Genomic DNA, 13,979 nt, shown 5'->3' on the forward strand with positions numbered 1-13,979 from the left:
AGGGGGCCCAGGCACAGTCGGTGTAGCGAAAACAAAATTATTGACGAAGGGATGGAGGACCCCCGACTCATTATCAAGTGCCTAAAACATTTTCCGCAAGGAGACGAAGGGGGCCCAGCAACTGTCGGTGTGCCGAAAACGAAATCCTTGACGAAGGGATGGAGGACCCCCGACTCATTATCACGGCCCAAAAACATTTTCCGTACGGAGACGAAAGGGGCTGAGCAGTTGCCAGTGTTCCAAAAACGAAATCGAGAGACCGAATAGTCGCAAACCTTTTCGTGCCAAAAAATTTTCGTTATTGAATTTTATCACAGTTGTTTTTGTTCTCGTGAGATGGCGCTGAATAATTATGTATACAAATTCTTATTCTGTAATGTCAGATATGTACACTGTACAGTTCTAGTTTAGGCCCTATTTTTTATATGGTGCTTGTTGATGAGCATTTTTCTTAACCATGATTTTGGAGATGGAGATGCCCTCAACCACGCAAAATTTTTTTCGGGTCCCACCAAAAGCTGTGGCCTCTCGGGCCTTTTAGATTGTGAAGGGTCTGCTCCACTTTCAGGAGGGTTCGTGTAGTTCTTGCTCGTCTCTATTAAGCATGTGTTCTGCTTTTACTCCAGGTCCGACTGCAAGCGGCCTTTTAGCAGCTGATGTGTGCGGCCGGGGGTGGCGCCGCTCCAGTAAGTAATGAGTAGACAGACCAACACAAGAGAACAGTTGGAGGATACTACGGATAAAGTAATAGAGACAATACAGGCAATATGTAACGAAACTCTGATAACCTAATCTTTCTTTCTTTCAAACCGAGCACAACTCAGCTCTATCACCATCCATGGCCGATTTACTACCCAGTGAGCTGCGCAGGAAGTGTAACTGCGTGTGTACCTAACAGTCTGAGTGCGTGTGTAGTACAGTGCTACTTCTAATGAATTGGTACTTGTTGGAATATGTGTGTATGTATAGTGAACCTTCGGTGAAGTTTGTTTCTGTGTAATGCTCGTTATGGGTATTGCTGCCATCTTCTATCAATTTTTTAAACTTGAGTTTTTTTCCTCAACTCATAGAGCGTGAAGTGTAATGAATAATTATATACGTTGTAGTGAATGAATAATGAATAATTATAACGTTGTAGGCCTGTTGCTCTTTGCGGCGAGACTTTTTAACGGGGGGAGATCGGCTCGTATTTGCGCCTCGAAGTTGGGAACCGCAGAAAAACAACTTCAGCCGATCACCACTGCGGCGACGGTAGGGTTTGAACCCGGATCCTCGCGATGCGAGCCCGTCACTATGACCACTCGACCACGACAGCGGCTGTAGTGCAGTGCTGCCATATATATTTCAGAAGTGAAGTGAGTGGTGCGTTGAATTACATTTGAACTGTTTGTAGGTCTGTCGCTCTCTGTGGCGAGCCTTTTTAAAGGAGAGATCGGATTCGCTCCTTGAAGTCGAGAACCACAGAAAACCAACTTCAGCCGACCATCACTGTGGCGACGGTGGGGTTCGAACTCGGGACCTAGCGCCAAAACACACCTCGAAGGTGCATCCGGTCACGTGGTCATCTCGTGCTTCTGTACAGAATGTACTGAGATTCTTTCACGTGACCATAGCGTGCTTGGTGAGAGAGCCAATGTGCAAAGTATAACAATAATAATAATAATAACACATATAAGAATATTGAAGCTCTACACTATGATAGGCAGGGCCGGTCTTAGACCAAGTGGCACCCGGTGCAAAAACAATAGTCAGCGCCCCTCCACCCCCAGGCGCGGGTCCAGAATGATGTGTCAGAGAAGAAAAAAAAGTCCCGTAAAATACGGGACAGATTCATTCTACCATATTATCAGACTCTAGGTGGGGTGATCGTCCCCATCGCCCCTTCACCCACCTCTCCGTTGGATATTAAGGGACGAAGAAGTCGGAAAAGCTTCTTCTAGAATGGGATTACTGCTATTTAACTAGTAGTAAACAAGCATAAGAACCGAACTTGTTTGATTTAATTATGACATTTAAAAACATTAAAAAATCAAAACGTCACACATTTACGCCAAAGTGCATGGGTTTTCTCGTGTGACCACATTTTTGTTTCTCCTCGTGTTACAGGTAGGAACGAGGCCCAAGTGCAGGATCCGTATTTAAAATACTGTACTGTATTGGCGATTCGATTCTGCGTTTTTAATAAAAGTAATACAAGTCGGGGGGAAAAAGAGGCATGAAAGGCCTCTGGCTCAAAATATTTCCCACATCAGAAGACACCTTCAATTCTTGTAATACTCCCCACAACACAGGAAAACAGTTGAAAAATTGGGTGACCAAGGGGGGTGATTCCTCCATTATTTTTATTTTTTACTGCACAACAAAAGAGAAAGAAATTGCGTTTCCCACCAAAATCTCCTGCAGGGGTAAACGAAAAGAGCTCGAGAGAGAGCATGTATTTTTATCTGACCATAATCGTTATGTACTCTACATATATAGGTGCACCGGTCGCAATGCTCTAAGGCCGGGATTACACTAGAAAACTTTGATAAAAGTCCTTTTATAAAACTTCAAAAATGCCACCAATAAGATTATTGGTTACATTCTAGAAAATGCGACCGGTGATCTTATTGGTAGCATTTTTCAAGTTTTATAAAAGGACTTTTATCAAACTTTTATAGCGTAATCCCGGCCTAAGACCGCCCCTGATGATAGGAAAACATGGAATGACAATCCGAGAACGACTCAAAATTTTTCAACTTCAAAAATTATATCCAACTGATCACGAGAGAGAGAAAGTGATACGAACAGCGAAAATGAAGGTGAAACGAACAACAAAAACTCTTGTCGTCAAACTACAAATGAAATGTAACAAACGAGAAACGAGGACAAACCAATAACAAATGAAGAAATCCACCGAATCATCTCAAAATTAGATGATAAAAAGGCGCAAGGTATAGACTTTATAAACATCAAGATACTCAAAGTCATCAACACATCAAGTAAAGTAATACTGATGGCTCCATTCACCAAATGCTTCAAACTGAGAACTTTTCTTAGCCATTTTAAAGTTGGACACATCCTCTTATTTCTGAAACATGGGAAGAGATCCGAACGATCTTAAATCTTTCGGGCCAGTGTCGCTCTTATGCACGATTGGGAAAGTTTTAGACAAAATTTTGACACAAAGAATATACGGACTGGTGGCGCCCACAACAGTACGGGTTCAGACCTGGAAAATCTACGTAGAATGCTCTCTCGGACATTATGGAAGAAGTAAAAAGAAGAAGAGGAGAACAGAAAAGCATGGCAATAATCTCACTTGACATCCAGGGCGCATTTGACAATACCCATCAATAAGAGATAAACTTGCAGAACTACCGATTCCTGAACGATCGAAACAAATAACAATGGATATCCTCAGAGATAGAAAAGTGACGATGAATTCGGACGAAGGAAGAGTGTACCACGAACAAACAAAAGTCTGTCCACAAGGGTCGTGCTCGGAACCCTTGCTGTGGAATCTGGTAATGGATGAGCTCCTTATAAAACAACATAGCCAACGGACGTGAGGCTCCAGGCCTACGCCGATGATATGTGTGCAGATCTCAGACCCCACAGTCGAAGGAGTAGTGAGAAGAGCCGAGGAAGCATTAAAACCAATATACGAATGGCTACGGAAACAGAAGCTTCGAATTTCGCTACAAAAAACTCGATTTCTCTTTCTCTCACAAAAAAGACCTCCAACCTGCAAGATGATTTTACTGAAACAACAACAGCTCTGACCTATCTAGGGGTGCATATAGATGATGACCTGAACTGGTATAGCCATCTAGACAGACAAGTGGACAGAGTGCAGCAGTTCACGATGGGGACTGCGGCAACAACTGAGAAGGTTACTTTACATCACAATAGTAGAACGTATTTACGCGTATGGAGCAGCCATGTGGTATAAGAATCCGACAGAAACGTGGAAGGAAAAGATGAGTTCAGCTCAAAAGAGTTATATCATTTTGCCTGAACTTCCGGGCTCTATTAATCACGAATCCCATCGAGAGAAGCGAAACCCCCCAAGACAGTGCTCCAGGAACGGGACCTTTTTCCCAATCAGCGTGGCGAATGGGACTTACGTCGCGCGAAGTTTCCAGGAACTTGGACCGGGTAAAAGTGGACCTCGTCTATCTAAGGAATGTCCGAAGGGGCCACGTGGGCAAACTTCCGTTCTCCGAGAAAAGAAAAAGAAACGCATTCTCTTTATTGCACAATCCAATACGAATTGAAGATGATTGACAAATAATTTACATAACACGTGTTATGACTTCGATCATAATGGCACCATGATGTTCGCCTACTTTTGCAACATTGACCTCTACCCGCGGCAGAGTCTTTAATAATAATTCATTCGGATTCGAAGCCGCTTTTCCACAAAAAAAAGATTCATCAACGGCGTCCGAAGCGCAATCGTTATTCAACCGAAAGTTTTTTTCTTTTGTATAAATAGATTCGATTTCTTTTTCTTAAAACGAAATCCCTTTCATCGATATTTATTGGGTCATGAAATTAGTTCTGCTTTCATCGATGCTCTTTCTAGAAACGCGTGCGAAACGTACGCTGAAGGGGGGTATCGAGTAAAAACTCTTTCAAGGACAAAGTTTTATGCAAATGAAGGACTAAACGCTCCCGTGGGAAGAAATGGAAGATTATCATTCTTCTGTCTACGTGAAATACGTTGTTGATACACATACCGTTCTCACGAGACGTAATTGCGAGATGGTATTTGGGTTATAAAATAAAAAAAGCGATGCGCAGAGAGATCACATAATCAGTGCAGGGATTAACGTTATGTATGGATTATAATCCGATTCCCCCCGTGGCAGCAATAGTCAGTCCTCTGAACGATCGAAGCCGTATGTGACTGAAGACGTTTATCTTAATGAGGTGGGACCCATGCAAATCGTCCTAAAGTAGATGAAGATGTAGGCCTTAATAGTATCGGACTTGTTTTTTGTTGTCGTTTGGTTTTGTTTGGAAAGTGATACGCACATACAGTGTGTTCAAAATCGATTGCCATGAGCATTGTTAGCAATAGATCCGATGTGCAAGGATATTAGATTGGAGAAAAGTCATAGAAAATACACTAAAAATCGAAGAATTATTTACTTCTCATCGAATAAACCACTAGTTCTTATTGTATAGTGCTGTGGATCTCTCTCTCTCTCTCTCTCTCTCTCACAAACTTTCGTAAACAGCGGCTCCCTTGCCCAATCCATGATTCACCTGCAGCTCCCCAGAATAGTATGTGGTATATATTTTCTCTTGTACAAGAACTACTTGAAAGCATAAATAGGCACACGAAGCAATATCTCCAGCTCACCGCGACGCACCCTTTGGGAAACGTTGGTATAGTGCATTGGTTGTCGAACCTTTCGGGCTTCACGTACCCTTTGGAATCGCGTAGGATACGTGCGTACCCTTTGAAATGCGCGTGATGAGTGCTTACGACTTGAAATGTGTGAGAGATTTCCATATCCCGGGAAATGCGCATAAGAGACATGTTGCATATTCCATGTTGCGTTCCAGACTTGATTACTCCTGAAAATGCACATACTCCTTCAGATGTGCAGCAGACTTGCGTATCCCCCTTGAAATACAGGCGAGAGGCTATCATATCTGTAGAAATGTACGGGAGACTTTCTGACCACTAGAAATGCGTGGAAGATGAATCTTGAATAGCTACGAAGTATAGAAGGCTTGCTCAACTTATTAAAATTTCATAGGTGGTTTACTTAACCTCTAAAAATGTGTACGAGGCGTGCATATCGCTTGAAATGCATACGAGCATGTGAATGGCATCACCTTTTGAAATATGTAAGAGAAATACTAGACACATTCTATATACACATACGTTATCTCTAGAAATGCGTAGAAGACGAAGTACCTCTTTGATAGCGTGGAAGGCTTACTAAACCCCTAAATATGTATAAGGGGCCATTCAAGTGGCCATATTACGTCAGGAAGTTTAAAAAATTCATTATAACCCCCTAAGCCCTCTGTGGCCCCTCCAAACGTCGATTCTCGGCGTATGCCCCTGATTGGATTGCCCTTCGAGAATATACATATGGAGTCTGACCACCACCGTCTGGCACTGCTGTAGTGAACTTTGTTACGTATGGACGGGGATTATTTTTCACATGATTATATAGACTGAACACACTATATCTTTAGCTTGTGTTTCATGTTTATTTAATTACTGGTTTAAGTTAAGCACTGATTAATGGAGTGGTATAGCTTGCCGTTGCTAGTTGGCGAGAAGTATCGATCATTGAGCTCTCGTTTTCTCCATCATAATTTCTAAATTATAGATACGTCGATCGGTCAATGGCAAGATGGTTGCTTGAAAACAACCCTTTGAGGAATTCGAAGTACAGTAATTCCTTTCTATTCGGCTATCGATGCGACTAATGGAATTATTGCAAATTGTTTTGCGCTTATAAGTAGGAAAGTCCAGAAAATCACTCAGAACAACGCATGTGACGCACTGAGTGGACACAAGACAGTTCAGCCGACACCAATAAGTGAACTGTATCTCTTGCATTAACAAGTCTGGAGGACATCTTTTTCTACATAAGTATGAGAACTCATTTACTTTTTCACAGGCTGTGTAAAAGCTGAATTTTTTTTTACGAGCCGTGTATGATAACCAAATTACTTTTTCGAAGATAGTATAAGATTTGAATTAATTTTTCGAGGGCAGTATAAGAGCCGATTTATACTTACTGTGTGGGGCTTAGTTAATTTTATGTAAAAGCTGAACTACTTATCGCGAGCCGTGTAGTAGTCGAATAACTTCCTCGACTGGCCAAATTAAAATGAAAAAGCACCGATAAAAAATCGATTTAAATGCATCTATTTTTTCAAATTTCTCGTCTGACCGTACAAAAAATTCTCGAATGCACCAAATTGGCCCGGGAGCCGCGGTTTACGCACCCGAACGAGCGGTCTAGTCTGCAAGACGGAAACAACAAAAAAAACTCTGTAGTTTTTCCTCTTCGCGTGGACATACCAATGTCTACATATTGTCCTTTCATTTTCAATACGACACTCGTACACTCCACTACCATCAAAATAGACAGCACGAACAGTTCCGCATACATTTCTATCATACTTAAGCACCCGATCATTATTCTCATTTATTTGTAGTTGTTTTTTTTTCCTACCGCAATAAAAGAGCGATGGTCTTACGTTCCTCCTCATATCATGCCTATCATACTTCTTGGACGATGATGATGATGGCGATATCCTTCATCAGTAAGCATGGCTTGTCACTCGCTGGTTGTCTCCCGGTTTTCTTTTTCCATTCCACTTTTCTAGGAGAGAACTAGGACTGGTACAAAGAAAGCTACAACATACATACATACATACATACATGCATACATACTTACAAGAAACAACGAAGACGACGCCTTGAGGAGCATCGGTTCCAAGTTGCGCATGTGCGAACCAGTGAAAATATAGGGCATAACTTTGGAAGGAAAACCTGTTCCCTTTTATTTCTTAAAACACACACAAACACAACATCATCGAAACCGAATGTGAAAAAGAGAGAAAAGGAGAAGACCAGTTTGGATGAGTATCTCAACGGCGCGTTGTGTGTGAAGATCAGTCGCCGCTATCTCTCTCTCTCTCTCAACTTCTCTGGCTGCTGCTGTCGTCTGCGAAAACGTCCCTTACCGAGGAACGTTGCACACGCCGTGGTCTTCCCGCCTCGTTCCGGGAAGGAAAGGGGGAAATAAAAGATCGAAGACGAGTGTGCGATATTGGTGTATGTGAATTTATACGAAGGCAGACGACAAGATATTTCGAAGTTCTAAGAGGAATATATTGCCCGGTGAGTAAAGCTTTATGCTTATCGGATCATCCGGTCTCGGGATTATCCGAAATCTATTCAAGTTGTCTAAATATCTTATGAATGTAAGTAATTGGTGAATATCATAGGCTATAATTTGAATTTTTATGCTCCGGAAAGACACCGACTTCCCATTGTAGATTGGTTTCGTTTTCATCTAATGAACCACGTGTTGTGATTTTATTTGTATGCGGTATATGGAATTGATATTTTCTATAGGTTCTTCATATAAATCTACAATTTTGGACCTATCTCCGCGCTTAATACGACTTCGTGGTTACCTTTCACGTATGCTCGTCGAGATTACCCGTTTAGAGTGTTTTCCCGCTTACAACGTTCTTCATGATGGTTAAAAAAAAGAAATTATAATCGCCATTCGTATATAAGCGATATCTAAAACTTTCGTCGAAGTGGGATGACTGTCCGAACAAACCGAAAACTGTCCCGCAAGATTCGAGAAATCGAGAAGCTATCCATTCTTAGAATAAGACAACCATAAGTATTCTTTATGGGCATTGTATAATATTTTATCATGTGTATATATTGTTTGTAATTTGTGTTAATTGCATTTTTAATGGGGTTGCTGTATTTTTGAAACATATGACAACCATATTTTTATGGGCATCTTTTTATCAGCCACCTCGTTGGGCATTTTGCCTGTTGTGGCGTTGTATTTGTATTTGTATATTTGTATTGGTTTCTCGGCTTCAACAATAACTTCTGAAATGCGTACCATAATTAACGTGGTTCCCACAAGCATACTTAATCCCATTACAATGGGATTCTTCAATATCTTAAGTACTATGTGGTGTGGCGAAAACCCGTGCTGAACAGTTTATGCAAATAGTCTAATATTGCCCGAAGTTAGTTGATCGATTATTATTCTTTCTGATTACCCGGAATTTCAATGTTCCAGATCGAAGCTCACGAATACAAAGATTACGTAATGCTACGAAGAAGGAAGACATTTAAGACAACTATCGTAATTAAGGCCTTCTCACACATTACATAGCTACGGTAAAGGCACCAAATGGCACTTTCCCTATGACCTGAAAATTATTTTAACCCTTTTGAAGTAGCGATCGTCCCCTCGGGTTCAATCTTAAGGCATAACCTCACCGATAATCTTATCCCTTGAAGAGTGATTTCACTTTCATATTAATAATCGGTTTTTGCTTTTTGGCCATCAATGATGAAATAATTATTACATAATGTCAGTAATAATGATTTTAGGTCACTGTTAGTTAGACATGAAACTGCGTAGCCAGTCAGAACCAATCAAAATACCTCGTTGTTCATGTTTGATTTGTGAACCTGAGACATTGGGAAAGAACCTGAATAATATTTCGGATGAAATTAACTTATTAATTTTTAGAAAATATGTAGGCTATATTTTCTTAAAAGAGTTTTCAATACTTAAGCATGTCAATGAAATGATTAATTTAATTTAATTTATCAAATTTTTAACTAAAATACTGAATTAAAATTTATTTTCAGTTTCAGGAGTTTGGTATTCTTCCAATTGGAAGCATAATTAATCTTTGTTTCCCTCGTTCTTTCAATTCAAAAAGAACTAAATTTTAGTTTCGTTTTCATTTCATAAACTGAAATCATTTTCGTTTTCTTTTCATTTAAGAATTGAAAACAAATATTTAGTTTCGTTTTCTCTCGACTATAAAATGAAACTAAAATTTCATTTCGTTTCTTCGGACTTGAAAATATGTGTAAAGTTTAGTTTCGTTTTCTTCCAACTAGGAAAATCGAACTAAAATTTAGTTTTTTTCTTAAATTTGACTTGAAAATTCAAGTAAAACTTAATTACGTTTTCTTTGAATTGGAAATAGAACTATAATTTAGTTTCACCTTGGAAATTCAAACACAATTTTATTGCTTTTTTTCTTCAACTTGAAACTGGTACCAGAATTTAGTTTCGTTTTCTGTTTTCTATCAATCTGAAAATTGAACAGGAACTAATTTAATTTCGTTTTTGTTTAATTTTAGTTTCAATTTAAAGAGTGAATGAATTTAGTTTCGTTTTCTTTCGACTTGCAAACTCAAGAAAAATTTAATCTCTTTTCTTTACTTAAAAATGGAACTATAATGTTTTCTTTCGACTTGCAAATCGAACTAAAATTTAATTTAGTTTCCTTTCTACTTGAAAATTGAAACAGGATCTAATTTATTTTCCTTGAAAATGGAACTGGAATTTAGTTTTCTGTTTTCTTTCGATTTTAAAATTGATCTGGAATGAATTTAATTTTGGTTTCTGTTTTCTTCCAATTTGAAAATTGAATTTGAATAAATTTAGTTTTGATTTTTTTTCGACTTGGAAATTCAAGCAGAATTTAATTCATTTTTTTACTTGAAAATGGAACCAGAATTTAGTTTCATTTTCTGTTTTCTTTCAATTTAAAAATTGAACCGGGGTGAATTTAGTTTAGTTTCTTACGACTTGAAAATTCAATGAATTTAGTTTCTTTTTCTTTTGAATTGAAAATTTAACTAGAATTTAGTTTCGTTTTCAAAAAACAAATAAAACATTAGTCTAATTTCCTTTTCAATTCGAAACACAACTAAGTTTCAGTTTAAACCAGAACCAAATTTTAATTTCTTTCCTTTAAATTTATGAACTGAAATAATATTATTCGTTATCTTCCATCGCGAAAAAATGAACTAAATTGTTAAGTTTCGTTTTCTTTCGAATAAAAACTCAGTTAAAATTGTTAATTTCTTATTTTACAGTTTAAAATTCAACTAATTCTTAGTTCCGCTTTATTTTGATTTCAAATTGAATTGAAAATAAGTTTTGTCAAATTTGATTTCAGAAAACCAAAAAAAATACTATAAATTTTTTGCCTTCTTTCAATTTGAAAGGAAAAAATCGTGGTTCGGTTTACTTTCAATTACATCTCCGTACCCTCATTCTAATTTCTTTTCGTTTACAAACGAAAATACATTTTTTGCTATTTCTTCTTCAACAAAATAAAGATGAACTAAATATTAGTTTCGTTTGCTTTCAATACAAAGAACACTACAAAAAACATCTAAATTTTAGTTTCATTTTCTTTAGAGTCAGAAAAAAATTAAAGAGATACAGAACTAGTTTCATTTATTTACGATTTCAATCAGGACAAGATTTTATTTTTGTCCTATTTACATTCGTAACCTCGACAACATTTACTTTCGGTTTGAAAACACTCTTTCAATTTGAAAATTTGGCTAAACGTCAAGTACTGTATGACAAGTACTGTATGACAAAAACAGTACTGTAAACACAAGTACTGTATGACTTCAAATTGTAAAAAAAAACAAACTGGATTATTGTTTCGTGTTCCTTCGTTTTAAAACCAGAACTAAATTTTAAATTTCAGTCGTTGAAAACGGCCGCTGTGGTGGTCGAGTGGTTATAGTGACGGACTCGTGATGCGAGGATCCGGGTTCGAACCCCACAGTGGTGATCGGCTGAAGTTATTTTTCTGCGGTTCCCAACTTCGAGGCGCGAATGCGAGCCGATCTCCCCGTTAAAAAGTCTCGCCACAGAGAGCAACAGGCCTACAACGTTACAAATATTCAATCATTACACTTCACTCACAATTTAAAGTATAGATGGCGGCACTGAAATATCATACACAACACTAGCTACACACTCAGACTGTTAGGTGCACTCACTTTGTTCCAGACTCTGCCACGAAGCTGGGCTGGAAGAGATCTCGGCAACGGGATAAGTCCGGTGGCAGAGACCCTGGCGTTCATTCATTCATTCAGTCGTTGAAAACGAAAAGAACTTAACAGCAAATTCAATTTAGTAAAGTTCATTCGGAATAAAATATAATCTTATCACAAAACATTCATCAAAAGTCGATGTGGTTTGAGAATCAAGCATTTAATTTCAACTAATCATAACGTAAAAATAATGTGAATTTTATTCTAGAAGTAAAATTATACCGAATTCGAAATGCAATCAAAATAAAGAAATCAATTTAAAGACCTCGTCGAATCGTATTTTTCCAAATTATATTAATTTCATTATTACGTACTATTCATATACATTTCATTATTTGTTTAATTGAATTAAATAACTAAAAATTTAATCAAAAATAATGTAACTAAAACTAAAAAGTTATGTTTTTCAATATGTTAGTTAACATTTTCGCTGAAAAACCATTAAATTTTCATATTTAAAAAATTGTTTTCGATTGACTTTTCCATCAAATTCATTTACTCGATTAATTCAATTCCCATAAATGGTTGAAAAACGAATCAAAAATTCATCAAAATCGAAATAATTACTGACAATTATACAACAATGGGATTTATTGTGTTTACTATAGGTGTTGCCATCTATTCCAGTCTCGAACTGACAAATTTGAAACGATTGCATAAATAATGAACGTGTGCCTCGTGGATCTGCTGCCGCTCGTAAATGCTGTATTATCTAGAGATTAATCGATGAGAAAAGTATTTAATAATAATGTTTTCTACTTGACGTTTTTTTAAGTAGAAAGTAGCTCAAGTGAAGAATCTAAAAGGGATTAAATAGACCGTGTCTTTCGGCTTTTATCTCCCTTTTATCTTCGTCATTGAAAGAACCGATCGCTTTTGACGGATCTTTGGTTGATCGAATCGAAACAAGAGAAGATGATAGAAACGTTTCCCTACGTCAAATACAACCGAAGACCGTTAAATAAAACAGATAAGAGAGAATTTAGATCACATTCGATTTTATCTTTAAGACGTTTTCTTTTCAAGTATGATCGATTCACGATTTTTTTTTCCCTACTTTCCACGATTCTATACGAAAATTACGATCAAATTCGTTTCCTATGTGATCATATTCCTCGGATTCACTTTCTCTTGTATGTCTCATGACAGAGATTTAGATCGTGTTTTTTATGATTCCGAACCATCCGGTTAATCGAGATCATCATTTACCCTCACGCGAAGCAATTTAAAACGTTAAATTTTATTTTAACATTGATTTTATGACTTCTGTTTGTTTCTCGAAGAAGGTGTTCGTCTTTTATTCGGCCCTCGAAGACGATATTCAGCGTCCGTACGATCCTCGAAGAAAGTACTTTTTTTACGGCAGTCGAAGAAGATACTCAGCTTTTGTATGACCCTTAAAGAAAGTATTCAGGTTTTAACCGACCGGATATATCATCAATTCAGCTAGTATGGAAAGACTGATCCCTATTTAAGAACTTGCCTATTTAAGGGGTGCTGTTATGATACACGTTTTTCAATGACCGCGAGGTATCGGGACCCGGTTCCGAAAAGCGTCGTAATCGCGACGGAAATCGATAGATGGATCGATTAAGTCCCCGTTTCCTATTTCCAAGGATGTGCGTGATTCCCTACGAATCACGCTACGTGATTGGCGTTACTGGGAAAAAACAAACATGGCTGACAAGTGTGCATCGTATCATGTCATCGACGAGTTTGTAATTGTTCCGTTCAGACTGATTCATCAACCCTATAGAGTCAAGGACACAGCCAGCAACTGAATGAGAAGTTTTCAATAATTGGTCTGATGAATCGGTCAGTCGATCTTCGAACATCGTCGCAGCAGCGACAAAGTTTGCTTTTCTTACTCCAGTGATGGACAGTGGTTGTGATTGGTCTATTGTGAAGGGAAATACTGTGGTGTGAAGAAAAAAACCTAAAACCCGTACGAAAGGATACAGCTGCGTACGTTGCCAATATCTCACTTCCGACTTGAAAGACAGATGGCAGTTACATACTGTGCATTGTCTGGGGATGGGAAGGGGTCCGCCTTCGAGACGGTATAGTATAATATCAACAATTACAATTGCTTTACAACTGATAGAAAGCCTGTGGCTACCCTGATGTCAACGCCGTGTCACGTGCATTGCGCCGTGCTCGACAATACGCATAAAAATTCAAGTTTACTCCCGCAAATTTCATTGATAACGCCCACATTCTTCAGAGCAACTTCAGTACCAGAGAATAGTTATACAAATACAAATACAAAATTAGAAACCGCAACTGTCAAATTGCTCAACAAGGTGGATGGAAAAAGTAAAAGGAGAAATAAATAGTATTAGAAAAAAGCCCATAAAATTATAGTTGTCGC

At 38.1% G+C, this 13,979-nt stretch overlaps 1 protein-coding gene across 1 annotated transcript in view; it reads left to right on the forward strand.

Moving 5' to 3' along the window:
- The first annotated feature begins 7,413 nt into the window (after positions 1–7,413).
- LOC149065027 (uncharacterized) overlaps positions 7,414–13,979 on the forward strand; it is an 85,355-nt gene continuing 78,789 nt past the window's right edge. The window contains exon 1 of the mRNA XM_089254346.1: positions 7,414–7,867. The gene's annotated coding sequence lies outside the window, so the exon portion shown is untranslated. The remainder of the gene's footprint in view (positions 7,868–13,979) is intronic.

Source organism: Pholcus phalangioides, unplaced genomic scaffold, assembly GCF_987345545.1.
Source record: "Pholcus phalangioides strain wild (caught in Gottingen) unplaced genomic scaffold, Ppha-v1.0 ptg000041l_1, whole genome shotgun sequence".
NCBI lineage: Eukaryota > Metazoa > Arthropoda > Arachnida > Araneae > Pholcidae > Pholcus > Pholcus phalangioides.